The 26,334-nt window shown below is 42.9% G+C and overlaps 1 protein-coding gene across 7 annotated transcripts in view; it reads right to left on the reverse strand.

Moving 5' to 3' along the window:
- The window catches only part of kank1a (KN motif and ankyrin repeat domains 1a), a 260,651-nt gene that overhangs the window by 216,897 nt on the left and 17,420 nt on the right, over positions 1–26,334 (reverse strand). For 5 of the 7 annotated variants that reach the window (XM_072590828.1, XM_072590818.1, XM_072590809.1 and 2 more), the window contains exon 2: positions 3,717–3,855. The exons of 1 other annotated variant lie outside the window; for it this stretch is intronic. The gene's annotated coding sequence lies outside the window, so the exon portion shown is untranslated. Of the gene's footprint in view, positions 1–3,716; positions 3,856–12,458; positions 12,528–26,334 lie in introns of all 7 variants that reach the window. One more of the 7 variants, XM_072590767.1, reaches the window with a different exon arrangement.

Genomic DNA, 26,334 nt, shown 5'->3' on the forward strand with positions numbered 1-26,334 from the left:
TACCTTATTTACATCACAAAAGATTTCCTTTACAGAGAGAAAAAGTCAGTAGGAAAAGTATTTGGCATCACCTTTGACAATCAGCGATCAGGGCCACAGAACGTGCTGCTGCTTCACTGAGGAACAAACTGAATTTTATATTCCTCATGTAGACCTGGAGGATCGAGGGAGTGAGGGAGTGAGACTAGAAATAAAAAACCCAAATCATCTGGGTTATAACTCACCTGGATATTTTAAACCCCATATGGGTGTAGACTGAAGACCAACATTTAATAACATGATCTCTGATGTATATTTAAAATAGTCTCATCATAATCAAAAACATGATGTAACACTGACAAAGGACCAGCACGTGACCAGAACATTCCAGACAGGCTTCTCAACCTTCACCATTAGTTCATCAACAGCCTAACAGGAATAGACTCTCCACAGTTCTATTAGAGAAGCTGAGATTGTTTGTTAATAGCTGATCCTAAAATACTGCAGGTTAACATTCTCTACAAGGAGCCTCTCAGAATTCCTACCACATGGAAGCAGGCCATTCGGCCCATCAAGTCCACACCAATCCTCTGAGGAGCATCCCACCCAGAGCCACCCCCGCCAATGCTATCCCTGTAACACTGCACTCCCCATGGCCAATCCACCCCAACCTGCGCACCTATTGACTTTGGGAGGAAACCCACACAGACAGTCACCTGAGGATGGAATTGAAGCCAGCTCCCTGGTGCTTCTAGACAAAACCAATACTGCAGATGTTGGAATCTAAAGTAGACAAACAGGAGACTGGGAGAACACAGTAAGCCAGGGAGCATCAGGAGCTGGAGAAGTCAATATTTCAGGTATGAACCTTCAGGGCCTGAAGAAGGGTTATACCTGAAACATTGACTTCTCCTGATGCTGCCTATTGCTGTGTTCTCCCAGCCTCCGGTTTGTCTACCTTTGTACTTTGAAGATGAAGCTATTTCAGGAGGATTAGGACAGATTTAGTGAGTGGGCAAGAACGTGGCCGATGGGATATCATGTGTAAAAACATAAGGCTATCCCCTTAGGTCGGAAGACAGATGTGTAAAGTATCTCTTAAATGGTAAGAGATGTGCAAAGGAGCCTAGATGTGTTTGTCAATAATAAATCCCTGAAGACTAACATGTAGATGCAGCAAGCTAACATCAGTATGTTAGCCCTTACCAGAGGACAAATTCCATACAGGACCAGTATGGTTGGGGCAGTGGTTAGCACTGCTGCCTCGCTGCACCATGAGCCCAGATTCAATTCCAGCCTCGGGTGGCTGTCTGTGTGGAGCACATTCTCCGTGTCTGCCTGCGTTTCCTCCGGGTGCTCAGGTTTCCTCCCACAGTCTGAAGATGTGCAGGTTACAGTGGATTGGCCATGCTAAAATGTCCATCTTGTCCAGGAATGTGTAGGCTAGGTGGGGGTTAGTCATGAGAAACACAGGGTTACAGGGATGAGGTAAGGGGACGGGGCTGGGTGGGTTTTCCGAGAGTTGTTGTGGACTCAAATGAGCCGAATGGTCTGCTTCCACACTAAGAATTCTATGATTCTGATTGACAGAATCAGGGGTACAAAGCAAGATATGGCACTAATCAGAAGTGGCGATTTAAGGGATATGGATTGATTACTCAACCCTAACTAGATCATCTTCAAACAATTGAAGCTGTTGTTCCCTTCAGGTTTTCCTTAAATGCACCTCAAAATGTTTTTTTTTTAAAAAATGCAAATAAATGAATTTGAGGAACCAGTCCTGTTGGGAGGACAGAAAAACAAAAAAAAAATCAGCCAGTTAAAAATAAATTCTTCCATTGCAAAAGGATGTTCTAGGTCAACAACAACCAGCCTCCAACTCCCCCCATATTTTTACATGTGTCATTGATAAGATTGCACATACAACCATGCGGACATTGATTAGTAATGTGGAAGTGTGCATTGAAGTCAATAATGGGGCTGGAAATCCCACTGAGTCAGACACGAGCAATGAAGTAAGCCAACATTGTCACATTTATGGAATTATATTCGCAAAGAAAATGAATCAGAATTCTGGAAGGTAAAATACTCAAACTAATTACTTCACTACGTTAAAACGCCTCTTGTGTAATGTAGAGCCTTTTACAGGGCACGTGCCAACAGTTGACTTGTTGCAGAATTTGAACTTTAACACAGTGTTAGTGTAGAACCGGAGAGGCGCACACAGCCCTGTCATCACAGGGCACCACAAAACATGTTTCAGGTAACACGTTACATCAAAAGACACTTACTCGGCAGTGTTCAATATTTCATGAAGAACTCCTGATCCCAACTCCCTGTCCTGTCTGCTCGTGTTTTAACTCAAACTCAAGGCCCCCCTCTTGAAAGCTCATTGCAGAGAAATGAAAAGCAGTTGCAAAACAAAAAAAGACAAACAATTGATTTCACAGTTTAAAAGTGGGAAGCCTATTCCAAAATAAAATAACATTCAAAGACAAGTGATTTCTGTGCTTTTATAATTATTACATGAGCTTGGAAATATGAAGGTCCTGATTCAAAAGGATTGGCCAGGAAAATGGAAACATCGTGTGGGCATTTGGAATCCAGAGTAGTATGGAAAGCATCTCAACTCTAAGTTGGAGTTAGAAATTTCAGAGGATTTTGTCTGACCCAACTCATTAAATTTAAATTTAAAGAGGTAACTAAAGTTAGTGCGATTAAAACTTGCTCTCCAACTCCTGGCTAACTAGAAAACTAAACACTCAGCTTACTATTGAATCTCTTCAGAGTGGAAGCAGGCCATTCAGCCCATCAAGTCTATACCAACTCTCCGAAGAGCTTCCCACCCAGACATACCCCCTATCTTATCCCCATAACCCTACATTTCCCATGGCTAACCCACCTAGCCTGCACATCCCTGGACACTAATGGGCAATTTAGCCTGGCCAATCCACTAACAAACCCACCTTTGGTACTCCCCACACCAACCCTCTGCAGACACACATCTCCCTACCTCACAGGAACCAAGCCCTCACTCGGACCCAGCACCCTCCAAACTGATTCTTGATACCATATGCTCCATCTGTAAACCTCCCTCATATTCGACATACCTACCTTGACTCTGCCCTCGTTCTCCATTCCATGTTCCAACCCTAACCCGCCCCATCCCAACAGCCTCCAATCTGCACCATAAAAACAGCTAGATGCCACTGGGTCCCTCGAGTCTGCTCCGCACCCCAATCACGCAACCAGCATCCTAAATCCTCACCCAGATCTCCTCACTGACTTCTCCCAGTGACTAAGTGGTTTCAGGAACTTCACACTGTCCAGCAAACAGCAATAATTATCTTGACAAAGGGTGTAGCTTCAACACCCGTACACTTCACGGCTGGTTGAGTGGATTGTACCCTGGATTACACGGTTTTACTGAGAAAATTCCTGGTCCACAAGTTCACCTGCAGAACTCCTCCCCAGGCAAGTCTTTCTATTGATCCAAACAGGATCCATCAATAAGATTACAAAGTACCGTGAAGCGTTGTTACCAAGACTGAGAGGAGGAACTACATGGAGAGAATACTCTTCAGAGATCCTAACTTGTTGCCCCACCAAATCTGGAGTTCAAAGTGGGTGGTGTTTCAGACACACATTAATCCCTCACAACCTCATACAATAGACCTTATTTGTATTAAAAAACTGAAAATACATCAGCTGTCACTACTAACTAACAATGTACTCACTGCTGTGTCTCTCAATGGTCGTGGCGTCTTTCTTAAACAATAGTATTATTGAACCACAGCTGGTGGAGGCTTCATCTGAGAATAGGATAGAAATCCAGTTTGGCTATTTGAAAAATATCTTCATTTAAATGACCAATTTCTGCAAAAAAAAAGTTACATCTAAATTACAAAAACAGCTTGTACTTAAAGAAATGAATTAAAAGTAACCATTTATTGCGGTCATAAACTTCACAACACAAATTCTCAATATCTCTCTTTCTCTCCCCCCGCCCCCGGACCAGAATAAACCTAGAAAAATGGACTTACATTCAGCCTTGTTTGATTAAAGAAGGGTTACAGGCTTCCAATCCCACTGCAACATGCATTTTAGTAGTTTGATATTTTCTGTCACAGTTGACAACTATTCAAACGACAGCATCTGACTGAAGGTTCAATGGTCCATCATTATCCTATTGAGGCACCTGTAGTCTAATGTTACATTGCTGGGGTCAGTTAGCTCAGTTTGGCTAGTGTGCAAGTTGCCAACAGCATGGGTTCAATTACCACAATGGCTGAGGTAACCACGAAGAACTCTCCTTCTCCAGTTCTCATCTCGCCAGAGGTGGTGACCCTCAGGTTAAACCACCACCCGTCGTGTCTCTCAAAAAGAAGTGTCTCTCTATGATCTGATAGGACTGTGGTAATTTTCCCTTTACTTGTTCTAATAGGTTTCTAATGACATGCTGAGCTGACCCAGTTAGGGGAATCTGTTTCAGCTACTTCTTCAAAATCAATTAAACCCAACTGACCTGGCACAAACAGTTAGGCAGTGAGCTGAGTTGAGCTAACCTAACAGTCTAGCCCCATTATCCAGGGCTAGTACTGTGCAACTTACAAGACAGCAACAGGAAAGGGGACCCTTGCAGTCTAGTGGCAATGTCCTTACCTTTGGAGCACTGCATTGAAGTCTCACCTGGTCCAGAGTTGTCTAATAAACAATTCTGGATATTTTCCAATCAACCTACGCAGGAGGGCCAGGAGTTGTGTGGGAACGGAGTTGAAATAGGAAAGGAGATAATCTTTTGTTGTTTCCCATTCTAGTTTTTTTTGGTGTGTACCTGGTAAATGGCCCTGGGTTTATAATCTCCTTAAGGTTCCATGCAGTATAACAGCAGGGAGGAGTGTCAATAAAAATAACAAACAAATAGGTTTTTGGATAAAATAATGCAGTTATTCAGAGTTCAAGAAGAGAATGAGGAGAAAACAGAACAAGCTGGGAGCAATCAAATTCAAGTCAGCCATTGTTTCCCATTCTTGGCTGTTCTCCAAAAGTTCTACAAGATTAACATTTTATCACTTCATGTCCTAACTACAACTAACCCTTACTTTAAAATTAGGTAATTCAGCTGAACAGATAGGTGGTGTTAGTGACTCTGGGTTTATATTCGACCATCATACCCACTGGGTTGTAATGTTAAAGTGATGTTGACAGTTGACTTGTTGGTGACATTCATCCATTTATATACAGGTATAAACCTGTGAGAGTCCCTGATTGAGTGTGCGTGCACGCGCACACCCAACTTAGGATTTCATTTAAACTTTTTATTATCAAGGCACATGAAACTATAACTCTACTGCAGTGACTTCAACTGCAAACAATTTTTCACACCAGAAACATAAATACTGGAAATACTTTTTCAATAATGCATTGCTTCATTCACTATCCAATCAATAGCAAAGGGGAAAAAAAGAGACACAACATGACATTTCAGACTAGTGTAGAAAAGCTAATTGTTCAAGTAGTCAAAACAAGGACAGTTAAGATGTACAAAAGAACCAATAGGACAAGGACTGCATTTTTTACAATTTAATTTACAACCTTCTTCCTTTCCCAAAAAAAACAAAATTTTACATTCATCTCATTTGTATTAGTTCCACAATGTCTTCAGAAACAGATCTTTCTATTGATTATATTCTAATATCATGCTGTCTCTATGTATAATCAGAACTGGCTGTGGTAAAGTGCTCTGTAATGTCCTTGCCTCGGTTATGGGCTGGTGGATAACAAAACAGCAAGCAAGCTTGTATTTATGTACAACTCTGCATGCCATTCAAATATCCCACAGAGCTTTCTAATCAATGGATTACTTTGAAACTGCAGCCTCCATTAGTTGAGAAATTTAGCAGCCAATTTACACTTCAAGTTCCAAAAGTTTAAATAAATATAACTAGTTAAATCGGTTTCTGTCATGCTCACTCAGGAAGGAATGTTTCCCATCAAATGGGAAGGAATCCCTGCTGTTCTTTCAACAATGCCACAGCATGTTTTCACATTCAGTTGACAAGACAAACAATCCATTGGTTAGCATCACTTCCAGAAGAAGGCAACTCTGACTTCTGCCCTCGGTACTACACAGAACAACCAGCTTTAGATTATGCACATGAGACTGGTTAGGTCTATTCTTCAATATTCTCAGTTATACAGATTCTAGACCTAGTTTCCTTCCCTCAATCTCTTCAACACCCTCCAGAATCTTTGTTAAAGAGAGATGAACAGTTCCAATGCCTCCTCCTTTGTTGCAGTGGCAACTTTTGTCCAATTAATGCTCAGTACAGCAGACTGGAGCATACATTTCTACTTTAAAATGGTACTATAAAAGAATGAAATTTTTGGTGTAACTCTTCAGGACATATTTCTGATTATCAGAGGCTGGTATGTTTAAATTTAGATAAGTCTCGAAATAAATTATAAAAAAGTAGAAAATGCTCACCGACCTTTCAACAGATGGTACGTGCTGATATAAACTTGTCAACCGTGTTGTTTATTTGATTGATAATTACCTCAGGCAAGGGTACGTGGATATCAGGCATTCCAACATTTAGTGTTCTCCAACATATATAGCAGCATTGTTAAATCTGTTTTCCATGTATATGTAATTGTTTAAAAAATTATATGAAAGACAAAAGGGAAAAGGCCACAGTAACACTGACTGCTGGGTTGCCAATTTGTCCTTACTGGGACAATCAACAGCTGCAGCATCACTATCCTTTGTAAATAAATACAAGCTGTCAGAGGAAGGACTTGGAGATGGCGAGGACCTCAATGGATAAGTAGAGGGACGGATTTTAGGAGCATTCTATCCCTGCAACCACAATAATTTAAAATCACATGCATGCCTCAGGGCCAACCAAATTGGCCATTTCTTGCTTTTGGAGATCTTTGCAGCACTTGGTCTCCGAAGTCTCCACTCTCAAACTAGAGCACAAGAGTGGTACAGAGGCAGGCTGCCTTCTTGAATCATTGCAGTCCATGTCGGTTGATTTGGAGAAGGAATGCCAGGATTTTTGACCCAGCGACACTGAAGGAACAACGATATATTTCCAAGTCAGGATGGTCAATGGCTTGCAGTGGGTGGTGTTCCCATGTATCTGCTGCCCTTGGCTTTCTAGATGGAAGTGATAGTGGTTTTTAAAAGCACAATCAAGGGATCTTTGGTGAATTTCTGAAGTGTATCTTGTAGATGGTACACACTGCTGCTACAGAGCATTGGTGGTGAAGGGACTGGATGTTTGTGAATGCAGTGTCAATCAAGTGGACTGCTTTGTCCTAGGTCGTGTCAAGCTTCTTGAGTGTTGTTGGAGCTGCACTCATCCAGGCAAGTGGGGAGTATCCCATCACATTCCTGACTTGTGTCTTGTAGACGTTGGACAGGCTTTGGGGAGTCAGTAGGCGAGTTACTCACTGCACTGTTCCCAGCCTTTGACCTGCTTTGTAGCCACTGTGTTTATATGGTGAGTTCAGTGGAGTTTCTGGTCAATAGTAACTCCCAGAATGCTGATACTGGAGGAGTCAGTGGTGGTAATGCCATTAAAATGTCAAAGGGCAGTGGTTAGTTTCTTATTGGAGATGGTCATTGCCTGGTAGGTGTGTGGTGGGAATGTTTGTCAATTGTCAGCCCAAGCCAGGTCATCATCCAGATCTTGTTACATTTGAACATGGATTACGTCAGTATCGGAGGAGTCACGAATGGTGCTGAACATTGCATATTCAGCAAACATCCCCACTTCTGACCTCATGGAAGTAGTGGTCATAGATGAAGCTGCTGAAGATTTTTGGGCCTAGGACACGACCGTGAGGAACTCCTGCAGAGCGGTCCTCAAGATGAGGTGATTGACCTCCAACAACCACAACCATTTTCCTATACACCAGGTATGACTCCAACCACTGAAGAGTTGCCCCCTCCCCGCCCCCGCCCCCGCCCCCATACCCACTGATTTGAGTTTTGCTAGGGTCCATCAATGCCAGAGTCAGTTGAATATGGCCTTGAAGTTAGGGCTAGGACTCTCATCTCACAATACAAATGTGATGCACTTCAAAAATAATTCATTAGTTGTCAACAGAGATCATGAAAGGTGCCACATAAATGCAAACGTATTCTCTACTTCCAACCTCACTGCAGCAATACCAGAGTTTACACCTTTCCTGCAGCCAATGAGGAGCCCAGCTGGAGAGTACCTGGAATCTCCAAAACCATACCAAAAAAGGAGAAATGGTGCCAGGGTTAGATTCAGACTTGAACAACAAGGGGGAGTTCAACACAGTGACCAAAAGGAATATCCATCCCCCTCAGGAGTTACATTTAACAGGAGTACAACTTGGAAAAAAACCAGCACATTTATCGATCCATATCAAAAAATAAATCTGCCCAATAATTTCAAGAGCTTGGATATGGATGCATTTACGTCAAATTGGATCAATTGAGGACAGAGACAGAGACAAAATCCTAACATATGGCTTGACATTATTAGTCATACAAACCGCACTGGCAATCCCAGCCAGGAACCAGTTTGGATAAGTGACTGATGGGCAGATAAATCACATCCTGGGTAGGCTGTTTGTGTCCCAGGATACTGTGACCATCTGCTAACAAATATATGAGAGCGCAGCTGGAGGTATTCCTTTTACTTTACTCCTTCCACCTTTTTATACATCGCCTTCTGCAAAGCAAAATCTATATTTCAGTGATTCCCCACAAGTTGAAAGAGAAAACGCTTGAGTTGGGAAACTATGCGCAGAATGTCTCTAATTAAAGCATCCTTGCATATAGCCTGTATTTTTGGAATTACATTCAACGATGTAGCTTAGAGCTGTCAGACATCAAAACAACATTAATATATAGGAGTCAAAACAACTATTTGAGGAAAGTAGAGAAATTTAAAAAGAACAAACAAGCCAGTGGGAAAAAAAAATCAGAAACCTAATCCCAAACCCTCTTGTTACATCTATTCTGAAGCAACTGCTCGTTAAAACAGTCACAAGAAATGGGCTCAATTACTCCAACAACGACGGCCAGCAATTTCCACCATTAATTTGGTTCTTCACACTTCAGTGCAAAAAACTGACCAACACAAAGATTAAACATGATCAAGTAGCAAATGGAGCTGAAACACAAAAACGTAAAGTGACCACAAGGCGGCTGTTCAGCCCCTCAAACCTGCTCCATTATTCAACAGGACCACGGCTGATCCAACATTCCTCACGTCCACTTTCCTGTCCTGTCTCCATAATCTGCAATTCCCCTCCTGATCAGGAATCACAGTCTTAAATATACACAGGACTCTGGCAAATGTTTGAGATAAACTAGTCTGTTCGGAACCATGGTTTGTGGCATGTAAAACTGGCTGCCACTTTTCCGATATTACAATATCGTGAACACACTTCAAAATACGGCTGGAAAGCCTTTTGAAATGTTGGCTTTGTCCCACAGTCCAAAGATGTGCAGGTTACAGTGGATTGGCCATGGGAAACACATGGTTACAGGGGTAAACGTCAGTGGATAGGTGAAAAAGAGAGAGATGCTTCCACAATGTATGGATTCTGCGATTCTATTATAAATTCTATGATATAAATGATCCAAGTGTTTAAAATGCTCAACAAAACAGAATTAAACAATTGTTTCAGCACAGAGATGGCTACTTGGCCCATCATTGCTGTACTAATTACCTAACCCTCTGTAGAATTTCACTTCCTGCCATTCCACAGTCTACACCCCATAACCCACATTGTAATTTGGAAAAAAGGAACAATCCACCTTTTGAATAACTCAACTGAACCTACCTCCACTACACAATTCATGCATTCCAACCCTAACCACCTGCTGAATGAGAAACAACATCTTCCTCCTATCACTTAACCTTCTCCTAATTTTATATCTGTGTACTTCTGTTCTTGATCCATTTATAAATGCCAGATCGCCCAATTTATGTTGTATAGATACTCTCATGACTTTCAATACTTCAATCAGACAATAATCTGAGCCTCTCCTCTTTAAGAGGAGGTTAGCCCTAACTTCTCCAAATCTATCTCCATCACCAAAACTCTTCATCCCCGGAAACATTCTTTCACTCTCTCGCCAATGCCTTCATATCTTTCCTATAGTGTTGCACCTAGAACAGGAAGCCAGACTTCAGCCGTGACCAAGCCAATGTCGTAAACTGGATCAACGTAACCTCCTTGCTTTAGTAATCAAAGCCCTATTAAAGCAGCTCAGAAAACTGTATACTTTAACTGCACACCCAACCCAACCTACAAACTCTTAGGATTTATGCACATGTACACTCAGGTTCCTGTGTTCCGGCACCTTTACAAATCAGAGAATCCCAACAGTGTGGAAACAGGTCATTTGGCCCTTCCAGTCCACACAGACTCTCCAAAGAGCGACCCTCCCAAAAGCATCTCATTCAGAACCACCACCCCAACCCCAGTGGCTAACCAACCTAACCTACACATCCCTGGACACTATGGGCAATTTAGCATAGTCAATCCACTTAAACTGTATATCTTTGGACTTTGGAAACCCACGCAGACACTGGGAGAATGTGTAAACTCCACACAGACAGACAGTTGCCAGAGGGTGGACTCAAACCTGGGTTCCTGGCACTATAAGGCAACAATGTTAACCACTGATCCACCATGCCATCCCTAGTAGTGTGCCCTTTATTTCATACTGTTACTCCATATCTTCCTAACAAAACCCATCACCTCACTTCTCTGCATTGAATTTCATCTGCCCACTCCAATCTTTCTATTTAAATTTTGAAATACCAGACTAACCTGCTCACAGCTTACAATGTTTCCTATCAACTGCAAGATTTGAAATTACACATTGGACAAATTTTGGACTCTCAATCATTATCAATCAGTAAGATCAAGGATCCCAACACCAACACCTGGATACTTCACAACAAACCTTACCCCAGCTCAAAATACTCCACTAACTGTGTTACCTGTCACTCAGTCAGTTTGTATTTGTTTGTGTTTTATCCCATGAAATGTATTTTGCTCAAGTCTCTTGTGTGGTACAGTATCAAATACTTTTTGAAACCCATCAACCCCACAACAGCCTGATCAACCAAACCTTAACTCAAACCTCCAGCAATTTAATCAATCAATCATGACTTTCCCATTAGAAATCCATGCTGACTCACCTTAGTGGGATATTAATTTTGTCTAAACTATGGTTTCTAAACTGCTAGAAAGCAAAGTTAAACTGCCTGTATTTGCTTGGCTTGCTCTTACACCATTGCTGGAACAAGTGTGCTACTTTTACAAGTCTCCAAATTACTAGCCCCACTCAGATTGAAGGAAGACTGAAAACTATTGCCAATGCCTTTGCAATTTTCATTTTCACTTCCCCAAGTACCTACCCACCTTTCAACCATCCAACACAATCACTCATGTGGCTGGGTATTGTATTTTGTTTCACAATGAAGCATTCTGGCAGATTCATTTATTGATAAAGTTCCTCCGTAAATCTTTTTTGGTTGAAACAATCCCACTGGTTGGAGTCACACCAGCACAAGCAGAGGTGGCTGTATGCACCAGGAAGTGATCATCTCACTCCCAGGACATCACTGCATAAATTCTTGGGCAAAGCAGTTTCAGCAGCTTCAACAATCTTCCCTTCATTGTAAGCAAATAGGTTTGGATGGCTGATGATGATTTAAAAGGTGTTCAGCAAAATTACTGACTCCTCAGGACATAGATATACAGTTAGAAATATTCAAGTTTGAGCTGATAATGGTCAATAAATTTGCATCATGCAATGATCACTTCCGGAGAGAGAATGAATCTCATCTTTGCTCTTGATATAGAATCAAAGAATCCCTGTAGTGCAGAAAGAGGCCATTCGGCCCTTCAAGTCTGCACCAACCCTCTGTACAGCATCCCATTCTATCTCTGTAACATTGCATTTCCCACAGCTAAATCAATCTAGCCTGAACAACCTGGACATCATGGGCATCATGGGCAATTTAGCATGGCCAATTGACCCTAACCTTTGGGCTGCAGGAGGAAACCAGAGCACTGGATGGAGACCCATGCAGACAACACCGCCATTGTTGAATTCCATCCAACCCGTCCTCCACCAGATCGACTCATTGGCATCCTGAGTTACCAATGTTTCCTCAAAACCGCACATTTCCATGTGCAGCCACTCTGCAGTTCCTCACACATTAAACACAGACTTCACTCTGTTCCAGAAATTGCTGCTGCACATGGGTTTGGAGGCTCACACAGCTGGTACGAGATCTAGAAGTAATGCCGGTTACCACTGGACATTCTGCATCAGTTAACCACCTCCTGACTCCGCAGGGTCTGCTTACCAATCAGTAAATAACCAAAGGAGCATAGTTCTAATAGCACTCATAAAACTCGACACCATCCATCCATTAAAAGCAGTCTGCTTCATTAATATATCTTACCCTGCACCTTCAGCGTTCAGTCCTTCCACCACCACAGAGGCAGTGTGTGCCAGCAACTCACCAAGAATTCTGCAACAAGACCAAGGGATGTTTAGACCTCCAGCACATCCAGACCACATCACTTTACAGAGAGAAAAATCCCATCCCTTCAGTGTCAGTGGAACAAGAGCTTACCAGCACCATGATGTATAGGCAGTCAGGCTGGCCATGGCAGCAATAGTAGGAGCTGGGTGACTCCCCTCATTTCCCTCCCGACTCCAATAGGACACACCTGCAAATTTGCTAACTGTCATATGCTGACTGTAAAAGGATACAGTCAAATTTCCTCTAATGTTTTATTCAAGGACCATTTTTATTGCACTTAACACTGTCAAACTAAAATAAAAAGAATTATTTCCACAGCCAAACCCTCTAAAGAGGGTGGATTAACAGGCCAACGAAGAAAATTGAAGGGAGATATTTCTCAGAGGTTGGTCATTGTGTAGAGTCAGGCTGAACCGTTATGGTCCATCTGGTTTCACAATGGAAGCAGATTAAAGATGGAGAGATTCTTTAATTGCTTAAATTAAAGCAAAATACTGTGGATACTGGAAATCTGGAACAAACAAACAAAGAGAATGTTCAGTATTGGTGGACAGTTCTGAAGAAGTTAGACTGGACTCTCAACATGAACGGTTTCACTCTGCAGTGGTCCTCTCGGTGTTTGTTTTATTTATTTGTTCCTCTGGAAGGTAGCAGCTGCTGGATTAAACTCTTGAAAAAAAATTTTGACTGCACCATGTGAATGATCAAACAGTAAACCAGGGCAATATGGAGAGAAAAGGAGGTTTAATTATTACTATTTTTTTTCAATAAAGAAGCAGTTTCTACCTAAAGTCAGTTTTGTTCACGTGACAACAACATTCATAGTTCCAGCACCCATGTAATTGATTTGTAGTTTAGACCAGTTTCTACACAATAAATGGCAGCTATTCTCACACAGAGGGTGGTGTATTGGCTCCTCTCTGCCTCTCTGTTAAAATGTTTCAGACAGATGTAGGATCTAGCTTTGAGAGTTTTGGGCACGAAAAAAAAACAGGAAGGTGCAAATTACCACAAATGGCTTCAGCTCAACATATTCATTCAAGGGATGAAATGAATAACTCTAGAGACTGGAGGAAATTTGAAGCATGTGGAGAAGTTAGAAAAGTCCCAGTGGCCATCGTAGGGCCCTTTCGAAACTTAAAATGACTTTCAACCAGTTAAGACATGGAATCAGTTTTTATAAAGCAGCGGTTCATGGCATTAATAAAACACCAGTCAGGTGATGGGTCACTTCAGAACATTTGCTGCATTGGAAAGTGCCCTGAGAAAAAGCTGCGGGATCTCACACATTCACCCAAAAAGACCTTATATATCTTGTTCAAAGCACATGATCTACTCAATGATGCATTACAATGGAGGCTATGCCAGAATGCTGTTTAATCAGCGATGATTAGCTAAGCAAAGCAAACTGTTCTGATGATGTTTAGATTAAGAGTCAGAACCATCCTTAAGAAAACAGAGTTGGGTATTATGGGTAACATGGTGGCTCAGTTGGTAGCACTGCTGCCTCACAGAGAGCGATTACATGTCTCAGGCAAGGGGAGAGGTTGGTGACCTCAGCCAGTAGTAAAACTGAACCTGCTATATTGGTATCACTTTACATCACAAACCAGCCATCCAGCTAACTGAGCTAACCAATTTCAACAAAAATGCTAATGACAGCATCAGAGATGGTGTTAACCCAAATTCACTTCTGTAAACTGATACTTTGGTTGCTATGGACACTACAATTTTTTTGTGAAACTTTAGAAGGATTACAATCTAACACTGCAATCTGAAGTACTGATTACTACACTAAAGAAGGGTTTCCTTAGTGGGTGGGGAAAGTAGCTAAGACTTATCTGATAACTGGGGAGAAGTAGGGTCAGCATGAGAAAAATAAAAAAAAAACTGACTCAAAAGTAGGACAGAAAGATCACCAGACAGCAAACAGCTACAAAACCAAGTAAACATCAAAATGCCAGTGTGTGTGGTTGATGTTATTGCTCTATGAAGGATTGATGAGTTATCATGCAATATCCATTGCAAAGTGCGAGAAGACTGGCTGCACCAGATATGGACTTTCAGGAGCATAAAAACACAAGTCCATTGCAGATTTTAAAAGCACATCCAAATATGTTCACAGTTTACCAACAAGACGATTGCAGGACCTGACAATTTTCAACGCAAGGAGTATCAGAAATAAGGTGGGTGAACTTAAGGCGTGGATCGGTACCTGGGACTACGATGTTGTGGCCATCACGGAAACATGGATAGATGAGGGACAGGAATGGCTGTTGGAGGTTCCTGGTTACAGATGTTTCAGTAAGATTAGGGAGGGTGGTAAAAAAGGAGGGGGGGTGGCATTGTTAATTAGAAGTGGTATAACAGCTGCAGAAAGGAAGTTTGAGGGGGATCTGCCTCTGGAGGTAGTATGGGCTGAAGTCAGAAATAGGAAAGGTGCAGTCACCTTGTTGGGCGTTTATTATAGGCCCCCCAATAGCAGCAGAGATGTGGAGAAACAGATTGGGAAACAGATTTTGGAAAGGTGCAGAAGCCACAGGGTCGTAGTCATGGGCAACTTCAACTTCCCAAATATTGATTGGAAGCTCTTTAGATCAAGTAGATTGGATGGGGCGGTGTTTGTGCAGTGTGTCCAGGAAGCCTTTCTAACGCAGTATGTAGAGTGTCCAACCAGAGGGGAGGCCATATTGGATTTGGTACTCGGTAATGAACCGGGACAAGTGGTGGGCTTGTTAGTGGGTGAACATTTTGGTGATGGTGACCACAATTCTGTGACTTTCACCTTGGTTATGGAGAGAGATAGGTGCGCACAACAAGGAAGATTTTACAATTGGGGGAAGGGAAATTACGATGCTGTAAGACAGGATTTGAGGAGCATACATTGGGAGCATAGGCTGTCAGGGAAGGATGTGGTGGAAATGTGGAACTTTTTCAAGGAGCAGATACGACGTGTCCTTGATATGTATGTACCGATCAGGCAGGAAAGAAATGGTCGTGTGAGGGAGCCTTGGTTGACGAGGGAGGTTGAATGTCTAGTAAAGAGGAAGAAGGAGGCTTACATAAGGTTGAGGAAACAGGGTTCAGACAGAGCAGTGGAGGGATACAGGATAGCCAGAAGGGACCTGAAGAAAAGGATTAGGAGAGCTAAGAGAGGGCATGAAAAATCCTTGGCGGATAGGATCAAGGATAACCCCAAGGCATTTTATGCGTATGTGAGAAACCTGAGAATGACGAGAACGAGGGTAGGTCCGATCAAGGACAGTAGTGGGAGACGGTGTATTGAGTCGGAAGAGATAGGAGAGGTCTTGAACAAGTACTTCTCTTCAGTATTTACGAACGAGAGGGACCGTATTGTTGAAGAGGAGGGTGTGTAACGGACTGTTAAGCTAGAAGAGATACCTGTTAGGAAGGAAGATGTGTTGGACATTTTGAACAACTTGAGGATAGACAAGTCCCCCGGGCCTGACGGGATATATCCTAGGATTATGTGGGAAGCAAGAGAGGAAATTGCAGTACCGTTGGCATTGATCTTCTCGTCTTCACTGGCAACGGGGGGTGGTACCAGGGGACTGGAGAGTAGCGAATGTTGTGCCCCTGTTCAAAAAAGGGAATAGGGATAACCCCGGGAATTACAGGCCAGTTAGTCTTACTTCTGTGGTAGGCAAAGTAATGGAAAGGGTACTGAGGGATAGGATTTACGAGTATCTGGAAAGACACTGCTTGATTAGGGACAGCCAGCACGGATTTGTGAAGGGTAGGTCTTGCCTTACAAGTCTTATTGAATTCTTCGAGGAGGTGACCAAGCATGTGGATGAGGGTAGAGCAGTGGATGTAGTGTACATGGATTTTAGTGAGGCATTTGATAAGGTTCCCCATGGTAGGCTTATGCGGAAAGTCAAGAGGCATGGGATAGAGGGAAATTTGGCCAATTGGATAGAAAACTGGCTAACCGGTCGAAGGCAGAGAGTGGTGGTAGATGGTAAATATTCAGCCTGGAGCCCAGTTACAAGTGGAGTTCCGCAGGGTTCAGTTCTGGGTCCTCTGCTGTTTGTAATTTTTATTAATGACTTAGATGAGGGAGTCGAATGGTGGGTCAGTAAATTTGCAGATGATACGAAGATAGGTGGAGTTGTGGACAGTGAGGAAGGCTGTTGTCGGATGCAGAGGGACTTAGATATGATGCAGAGCTGGGCTGAGGAGTGGCAGATGGAGTTCAACCCTGCCAAGTGTGAGGTTGTCCATTTCGGAAGAACAAATAAGAATGCGGAATACAGGGTTAATGGTAGGGTTCTTAGTCAGGTGGAGGAACAGAGGGATCTTGGGGTCTATGTACATAGATCTTTGAAGGTTGCCACTCAGGTGGATAGAGTTTGTAAGAAGGCCTATGGAGTATTATCGTTCATTAGCAGAGGGATTGAATTCAAGAGTCGTGAAGTGATGTTGCAGCTGTACAGGACTTTGGTTAGGCCACAGTTGGAGTACTGTGTGCAGTTCTGGTCGCCTCACTTTAGGAAAGATGTGGAAGCTTTGGAGAGGGTGCAGAGAAGATTTACCAGGATGTTGCCTGGAATGGAGAGTATGTCGTACGAGGATAGGTTGAGAGTTCTCGGCCTTTTCTCGTTGGAACGGCGAAGGATGAGGGGTGACTTGATAGAGGTTTATAAGATAATCAGGGGAATAGATAGAGTAGAGTAGACAGTCAGAAACTTTTTGCCCGGGTACAACAGAGTGTTACAAGGGGACATAAATTTAAGGTGAAAGGTGGAAGGTATAGGGGAGATGTCAGGGGTGGGTTCTTTACCCAGAGAGTGGTGGGGGCATGGAATGCGCTGCCTGTGGGAGTGGTAGAGTCAGAATCATTGGCGACCTTTAAGAGGCATTTGGATAGGTACATGGATGGGTGCTTAATCTAGGTTAGAAGTTCGGCACAACATCGTGGGCCGAAGGGCCTGTTCTGTGCTGTATTGTTCTATGTTCTATGTTCTTTAATACGTATGTTAGGTATCTGAACCATACACATTTTGAATATGGTTCACTACTTTCGCAAAGACAATTAAGGATGAGCAACAAAGTGTGGCCTTGCAGTGCTCACATTATATGAAAGAATGAAAACTTAAAATAGGATTGTCTTCAATTTCAGGTTGAAAACAGATTGCTAGCTTAAACCAGAGGTTCAATTTTCAGAGATGGAGTGTAAACACAGTCAGGAACAATATTCAAAAGTTGCTTTGAGGTTCTACCTTCATATTTACCACACTGTTCATTCTCTCCAGTTTGAATGATAGATTCCCATGTTCTCAGGTCTTCATGTCAACTTCTAACATCTCACCAGGATTTCAACAAGTCCCTCCTCAAATAAACTTCAGCTTGTCCAAAATAGCATCACCCACACCCTGAACTGTTACAAGTCCAGGGTGCATCAAAAATCACAGACCACACCAGCCTCCAATAGTCATCCAAATCCCAGAGTCACCAATCATTATGCTCACAGGAATAGATCTTCAACCACACCATGTTAATCATGTACAGTAGTCCCCCTATACCCACTGGGGATACATTCCAAGACTTATCGTGGAGGCCTGAAACCACGGATAGAAGTGAACCCATTCATTTCAATGGGAAATTTACTTTCCCAGTCACCCCTGGTCCAAGGTTCTGGAAGGTTCCCTATAATGTGTTTGGGTTGTGGTAAACCGCAGGTAACTGAAACCGTGGAAACCTATTCCGCAGATACAGCCTGTATTTCCAATATCCAACTGCACATCTTCAAATTCTCCAACTCTGCACTCCTTGGCATCACCCAGTGTCAAACCATCGGTCTTCTCAACACATTGATACTAAAGGATGTGGCATCAGTGGCTTCAATCAAGTCTCTAAAACAGTTAGAGCTCAGTCCTTGACGCCGTCCTGTCCCCTTTAGTCTGGGAACTCCCCATCTACATTCGGGACACCACCTTCACCTCCTCCAAGACTTGTGCTTCCCGGCCCCCTATGCCTTATCTTCACCGTGGACATCCAGTCCCTGTACACATCTATCTGCCAAGATGAAGGCCTCCAGCCCTCGATCACTTCCTCTCATACCATCCCAACCAAGATGCTTCCATTGGCACCCTCACCCACCTGGCTGAACTGGTTCTCACCCTTAACAACTTCTCCTTCCAATTGTCCCACTTTCTCCAAACCAAAAAAAGAGTAGCAATGCCACTTGCATGGGCCCCAGCTATGCCCTCCAGCGCATCTCCTCCACTTCCCACACCTCCACCCTTGAAGCCCACCCCTCCCAACACAAGGGCAGAACTCCCCGGTCCTCACCTTCCACCTCACCAACCTCCAGATACATCATATCATCCTCCACCACTTCTGCCACCTACAACTGGACCCCACCAAGGGAGATATTTCCCTCCACACCCCTGTCAGTGTTTCAGATAGACCATTCCCTTTGCGACTCCCTTGTCAGATCCACACCCCCACCAGCCCACATCCCACTCCCAGCAACTTCCCTTGCTGCCACAAGTAGTGCAAAACATGCGCCTACACCTAGCCCTCACCTCCAGCCAAAGCCCCAAAGGATCTTTCCACATCTGACAGAAATTCACCTGCACCTCCATCAATGTTATCTACTGTATCCGTTACACCAACGTGGCCTCCTCTCCATCGGGGAGACAGGATACCAACTTGCAGATCGTTTCAGAGAACATCTCTGGGACACCCGCACCAACCAACCGCACTGCCCCATGGTTGAACACTTCAACTCCCCCTCCGCCAAGGACATGCAGGTCCTGAGCCTCCTCCATCGCCAAACCCTAACCACTCGACATCTGGAGGAAGAACGCCTCATCTTTTGTCTTGGGACCCTGCAACCACACAGGATCAATATGGATTTCACCAGTTTCCTCATTTCCCCTCCCAACCTCACATTATCCCAGTCCCAAGCCTCCAACTTAGCACCACCTTCTTAATCTGTCTTTCCCATCTATCCAATCCAGCCTCTTCTCCAACCCATCGCCTTTCCCCTCACCTCCATCTACCTAACTCAATCCCAGCTACTTTCCCTCTCCCCAACCTCACCCCCTGGCCCACAAGCCTCATTCCTGATGAAGGGCTTTTGCCCAAAATAGTGATTTTCCTGCTCCTCAGATGCTGCCTGACCTGCGTTTATCCTCTCTCACGATAGAGCTCAGTCTGTCTTTTCCTTGTGTAGAGCCCCTTAAGGCAGTCTGTTACAGTGAAGCTCCAAGTCAGTGTTGAAAATAAATTTCAGAATTCTGCATCCTAGTAAATGCATTAAAACTCTAAAAGCAAACCAGGCAATCTGTTACAAACTACTGTTCAATGTATGAAAAAAACAACTGGCAGGAGTTAGAAAATAACTGAAATGTTTGCTTCTTCAGAGAAAACCCCTTCCAGTTCTATGCCTTCAGGACTGTAACTTCAGTCATTGAGCCCTGTGTGTCAGCTGATATAATCCCCGTGTCAAAACCCAGATTGGGGATTGAGTGAAGCAGATGCAATAACTAGTTGTCAGGTGGTGAAGGAAACTCCTTTTGTCAACAGGAATATCTTCAGTAAAACTAAAATTTTGTTATTATGAGTAGTTTGTGGAATGTAAAATGTTGGATTTTGTAAAGGAAAGGATGGTTAAAATGACAGTGACTGTTTTTGGTTGAAAAAAACCTAAGAATTAAAAAGACAAATGTCTCCCTTGTCAAGGGACCTCCCTTCCCTTGCAGTGCACTGGCTGTGTGACCAGCCAGCTCAGAGTCAACTCCGAATGGAGGCAATTCTAGATCTCCTGGTTTTTTTTCCTCTCTATTTCCCCCACACTACCACCTAACACAGTAGTCCTTATTTTTTACCCCCCCCACCACCCCACCCATGTCATGTGTGCGTGCAGGTGTTGGACACAGTGAAAAACTACGTGTGTAAAGTCTTTACTCATATTCCACCAAGGGAAACACCCACGTGGCCAGTGACAAGCAATGCCCTTCACTTCAAAGGGCAATGCTGTGTGATCAAACAGTGAAGGGGAGGGTAGAGTAGGGACTAAATCAAAATATATCGAGTTGAGGGGGAAATAATACACTCCACTCACTGCAGCGCCCACCTCTCCCTGAACAGCTCAAGGGCGTTGGTGGACACCACGTGCTCCTTTTCTAGAGACACCCAGGCTCTAATGTAACCGCAGAAGAGGGGCAGACAATTGGCCCTAATGACCTCCTCCACGGCCCGCTGCCTGGACCTGTTCATGGCCAGTTTGGCCAGGCCCAGGAGCAGACCTACAAGGAGGTCCTCTGACCTACCCCCCCCCCCCTGCAGGTGCCCAAAGATCAGGAGCATGGGACTAAAGTACAACCAAAAACAGAGGAGAAGACTTGACAGTGACATAGTTAAATCCATGTTACTTTGATCAATTCAGGTCACATGACAAATATGCCTTTCCCCTAAATGAACTGGTCACATGATCTCTCCAGACAGAATTGAAGTACTGGTGGTCCAGAAAGGCAACCAACAATTAATCGATTTCTTTCACTGAACAGGACTTTCCATTTAACAATGTTATGGATTAAGACGCACACCAACATGCAAACATCTGAATTAGGAAGAGGAATTGCTCCCCTGAGCATGTACCTGCCATTCTACAAGATTAAGATCGATCTGATTATTCCACATTCCTACCTTCCATAACCACACCAGCCCATCTGCCCCAACTGTTGCTCAATAAACTTTTTTTTTTATTTTAAGGTAGAGGTAGGAAAGTGTTCAAAGGCCACTTTCAAAAAACAAAGGGAAGGCAGTTCCAAAGCTCAGGACATTTTTTTCTCAAAATCTCTGAAGTCCTAAACAGGCAACTCAATTTTGAAGCAGTTCCAGAATATCACGCAGTAAAACAAAAATCTTTTCCATGCTCACCATCACCCCTTAGGATGTTCCAATCACCTCACTTGTAGAAGGGAATTTCAGTTGCAGAAACGGGGATGAAAATATAATCACAGTACTGAGTGCAGCCAGTGCATCTTTACCAATAAGATGAATGCACAATAGATCAAACTGCATTTCTTTCAAAAATAGCTTCTTTCAAAAGCTACTTCACTGTCATTTTAACCATCCTTTCCTTTTCAAAATCCAACTTTTCACATTCCACAAAACTACTCATAATAACCTAAATTAGTTTTGCTGAAGATATTCCTGTTGACAAAAGGCGTTTCCTTCACCACCTGACGAATAGTTATAGCATCTGCTTCACTTAATCCCCAATCTGGGCTTTGACACGAGGATTACATCAGCTGAAACACAGGGCTCAATGACAATGAAGTTAAACAGTCCTGAAGGCACAAAACTGGAAGGGGTTTTCTCTGAACAAGCAAACATTTCAGTTATTTTAAGACAGCTTAAGATATGGAAAGGTCACGGTTAAACGTTTGTTTTAGAGGCCAGGCTAGCACAACAGGGGTTCAAATCAAATAGCATCTACCGGCTGCATTAACTACTACAGCAAACATCTTAAGTTCAATATTATTGAAACACAATTGCAATTATTCTAACAAATACTTACCACATCTGGCCTAACCATTGAATTATCCACTTTTATAAAAAAAAGCCAAAACTAGTAAGCCAGAACAATTTGCATGGTGTTAGGCATTTAGCCAATATTGTACCATTTCAAGTCAACACAATTCAAAATCTTTCCTTCTCAAACACTGATGACCAAACATATTCTCTACAGCTGAGGTGTTAAGAAACATGAAGTGTATCTGCATTTGGAATCATTTGAAGCTGAAAAAAAAACCCCTTTACTCACTCGCATTTTGAACACAGGATTAAACAGAACAAATGGATGAAAAGGGGGTTGCATCGTTTAATGGGCAGTGAGCAATTTCAGATAACTAAAGATTTTCTACAACAGCGAAAAAAAAAGACATAAGAACTAGGAGCTCCTCAGTCCCTCCAGCCAGTTGTGCCATTTGATACGATCATGGCTGATCGCATCCCAGCCTCAATTCCAATTTCCTGCCCACTCCCCATAACCCTTCAACCATTAGTCGTCAAATATCTGTCCATCTCCTCCTTCAATTTACTCAGTATCCCAGCATCCACCACCTTCTGCAGCAATGAGCTCCACCAATTCACAACCATTTGAAAAGAAGCATTTTCTTCTCATCTGTTTTAAATCTGCTATGCCTTATCCTAAAACTGGAACCTGTGATTCAAGATGAACCACATGAGGACACATCTTTTCTATGTCAATCCCCTTGTCATCTCATATACCTCACACTGAGATCTCCTCTCATTCTACTAAACTCCAAAGAGTGAGCAGCTCACATCTCCCTTTGTAAGGCAAACCCCTCACTTGTGGAATAAATTTAGTGAGCCTCCTCTGAACAGCCAACTACATCCCTCCTCAACTAAGGGGACCAAAACTTTGCTCCATACTCCAGGTGCAGAATCACTAGCGCCTTGTACAGTTGCAGGAACACTTCCCTACACTATTCCTTTAGCAATAAATGCCATAAACATAAGCTTCAGGAGTAAATTCCAAAAAGTTATGTAGCTGCAAAACTCTCCTACTTTTTCAATCTTAAAATCATCTGTTACACATTTTTGTAGTGCTGGACAAAGTTGCTTTTTGAAGCAGTGAGGAAGAGAACACGTGCTGACACAGCAGCAAAAGTGCTTGCGTTAAGGAAGTCCTGCCTGATGATCTCTCTGGTGGTTATATTAGAAGTCTCAAAGTGCCAGGGTAGTGGAGAAAGAAAACTACCAGAGCATCCTGCAAGCTGTTAGCATCTGTCTGTCCCTCCACGTGGGGAAAAAAAAAGACAGAAAAACCAAGAAAGCTTAACAAAGAATTTGAACAAGACCTAGGATTGTAGAGTCAGTCACTGAAGTAACGAACGACTATCACTTTACAATGTTATCAGTACTAAAAATCAAAAAGGACTGCAAGACAGATCAGCACACCCTTGAAATCTGGACTTTAATCTTCAGAGTTTTGTTCACCCAATCTGCATTCTTTTGCCACCCATACAATGTACATCAAACAATTTGTCTGTCTTTAATAGAGAGTGAATGTAAGAAAGTTTGGAATTTTTGGAAGGGTACCATTTAAATTGCTAAATAATAGATTAGAAATCCCATTAAAATGTTAAGCATTACAAAGAGTTATTTTCCATTAATGACAAATGATGGTAAGAATTTTTTTTAAAAATTATCTTCTATTTCTAACCAATCTATTCTGATGTTAGTTCACACATCTGGAGTACTGGGACTTGATCCCCGTCTCCCAGTCCAGGGATAGGGACAGTATCTCTGAACCACAAGAGGCCAAGAATTAGCTTCTGACCGTTAACAGCAGTCAGGCCACCTTGAGATTTACTGCATTTTGGAACAGCTTGTGGAAGAGTGGGGCATGATCATCAGCACTTAGCTCTTTCCAGTTAAGTCATAACAAGATGAATAATTAATATAAATAATCATTAAAAACACAAAACAGCAAAGGAGAGGGGAGGAGACTATGGTGTCATATTGTCAAAAAAGTTGCTGGCCAGAGATCCAAGCCAATAATCTGACAGGTATGGGGTCAACACACAACCGCAGATTGGTGACATTGAGTTCTATAAAGCTTAGAAATTTAAAACAAAAAGCTCAGTCTATTAATAAAAACTTATTTTGCCATTCTTAGTTACAAGAGTGTTATAGAGAACGAGACACCAGACTGGAGGTTCTGTTCACTGGGGAAGGGTACAGGTCTAAGCACAAGAAAAGGAGTTGGGTTGATCTTGATTCATATCTGGTGGGGCTCATGCTGAGCTGGCCTCAGTAGAAGTCACATGAGCATGGGGTGAGGTGGTGGTTGACTGGGGAGTGTCTCACTCACAGGCAGCTGGCATGTTGTTGCCATTTGCTGTTCCTCAAGCCCTCCCTTTCTCTCCCTCCACCTCAAATCATTTGCTGTGATCCATCTCCCCTGCTAACACTTCCCTTCTATTAGTAAAAAAATTCTGCCACTTTGCTGCTGATCAACCTCAATACACTGTCAATCTATTTTAAGAATGCTAACTACAATAATAGGCCATTCAGCCCTTTAAACTTTACCATTCTACACCATGGCCAGTCAACGTGGCTGCAAACAGGTTCCATTCTAGATTCCAATCACAAGCTGATTTGTACACAAGTTGGAACAAACTACAGAACAATATAAAGCAACCATTTCAAAGTACAGGAAATGTTCACATACCAGCCCTGTATGAGAGTCCATTGGTAAGTTGGAAGTTCCTAACTTGGGGACCTCCTGTACATCAAAGCCATTGTCCAAACTCTTCCCAACTCTTTTGATGTCATTGGTGGATAGAAATCTATTAATCGCTATCGTGAACATTCTCCATGACTAAGATTCCACAGGTGGTTGTGGTACAGAATTCTAAACGTTCACCATTGAGTGAAGAAATTCCTTATCTCATTTCTAAACAGCATGCCCCTTATTCTGAGACTGCGACCGCTCCCCCCAGGTTTTAGGGCCCCAGCAAGAGAAACATCTTTCCTGCATTTACCCTGTCACACCCTTAGAAAATCCTTTTAAGTTTCAGTGAAATCACCTCCCATTCCTCTGAATGAAAATACAGACCCTGCCTTCTCAATCTCTCCCTGTCAGACAGTTCCACCACTGAGGACAACTTTCCTTCAGCAAGGGAACTAAAGCTGCACATGACTCTCCTGGTGCAGTCTCACTGGGATTGGATACAATTATAGCAAGACATCTTTACTCCTGCAGTCAAATCCTCTTGTAATGGACCATTCACCTTCCTAGTTGCTTGCTGCACCTGTTTGTTAGCTGTCAGTGCCGCACAAACAAGCTCAATGTCCTTTTAGACATGAACAGTTCCCAATCTCTCACCATTTAAGAAATATTCCACGCCTGTTCTTCCTATCCAGAGTGATAACCTCATAACTACCTACACGATGTTACATCTGGCACATTGCTGCCCATTCACTCAGCATATCTAAATTATCTTGAAAGTTCTTGGTTTCATGCTCACAACTTTCATTCCCACCCAGTTCTACATCATTTATAAACTTGGAGATATTACACTTGGTTCCTACTTCCAAATGATTGCTGAGGCCCAGGCACTGATACTTGTGGTACCCCACAAGTCACAGTTTACCAACCTGAGAAATGGCATTTGGCTCTGAAGTAATTGCATGGAGCCTGGTGTCCCATTACCAAGTCACCGAGACCATTCAGCTCGGAGCCAGTTACTAGTATGAATCTCCTGCTTATTTCTCCCCCCTGGTTATGTTACTTTTTATTTTATTAAACAGTATAAAAATACAGTTTACAAAGCAGCAGTTCACAAAAAAAAACTATTTACAGGGGAAAGGGCAGTGGGTGACACAGTGGTTAGCACTGCTGCCTCACAGCACCAGAGACCCGGGTTCAATTCCTGCCTCAGACAACTGTCAGTGTGGAGTTTGCACATTCTCCCTGTGTCTGCGTGGGTTTCCTCTGGTTTCCTCCCACAGTCCAAAGATGTGCAGTTTAGGTGAATTGACCATGCTAAAATGCCTGTAGTGTCAGGTGAAGGGGTAAAATGTAGGGGAATGGGTCTGGGTGGGTTGCTCTTCCAAGGGTCAGTGTGGACTGGTTGGGCCGAAGGGCCTGTTTCCACACTAAGTAATCTAATCGTAAAGAAAAGCTAAACACCAAACCTCACCATTCAACCAGTCCTTCAGGGAGATGAGGACAAACCTCAAATCCCACTTCCATTCATCACAAAGATAACAGTAACAAACA

The sequence above is a fragment of the Chiloscyllium punctatum genome, chromosome 2, assembly GCF_047496795.1.
Source record: "Chiloscyllium punctatum isolate Juve2018m chromosome 2, sChiPun1.3, whole genome shotgun sequence".
In the NCBI taxonomy this organism is placed as follows: domain Eukaryota; kingdom Metazoa; phylum Chordata; class Chondrichthyes; order Orectolobiformes; family Hemiscylliidae; genus Chiloscyllium; species Chiloscyllium punctatum.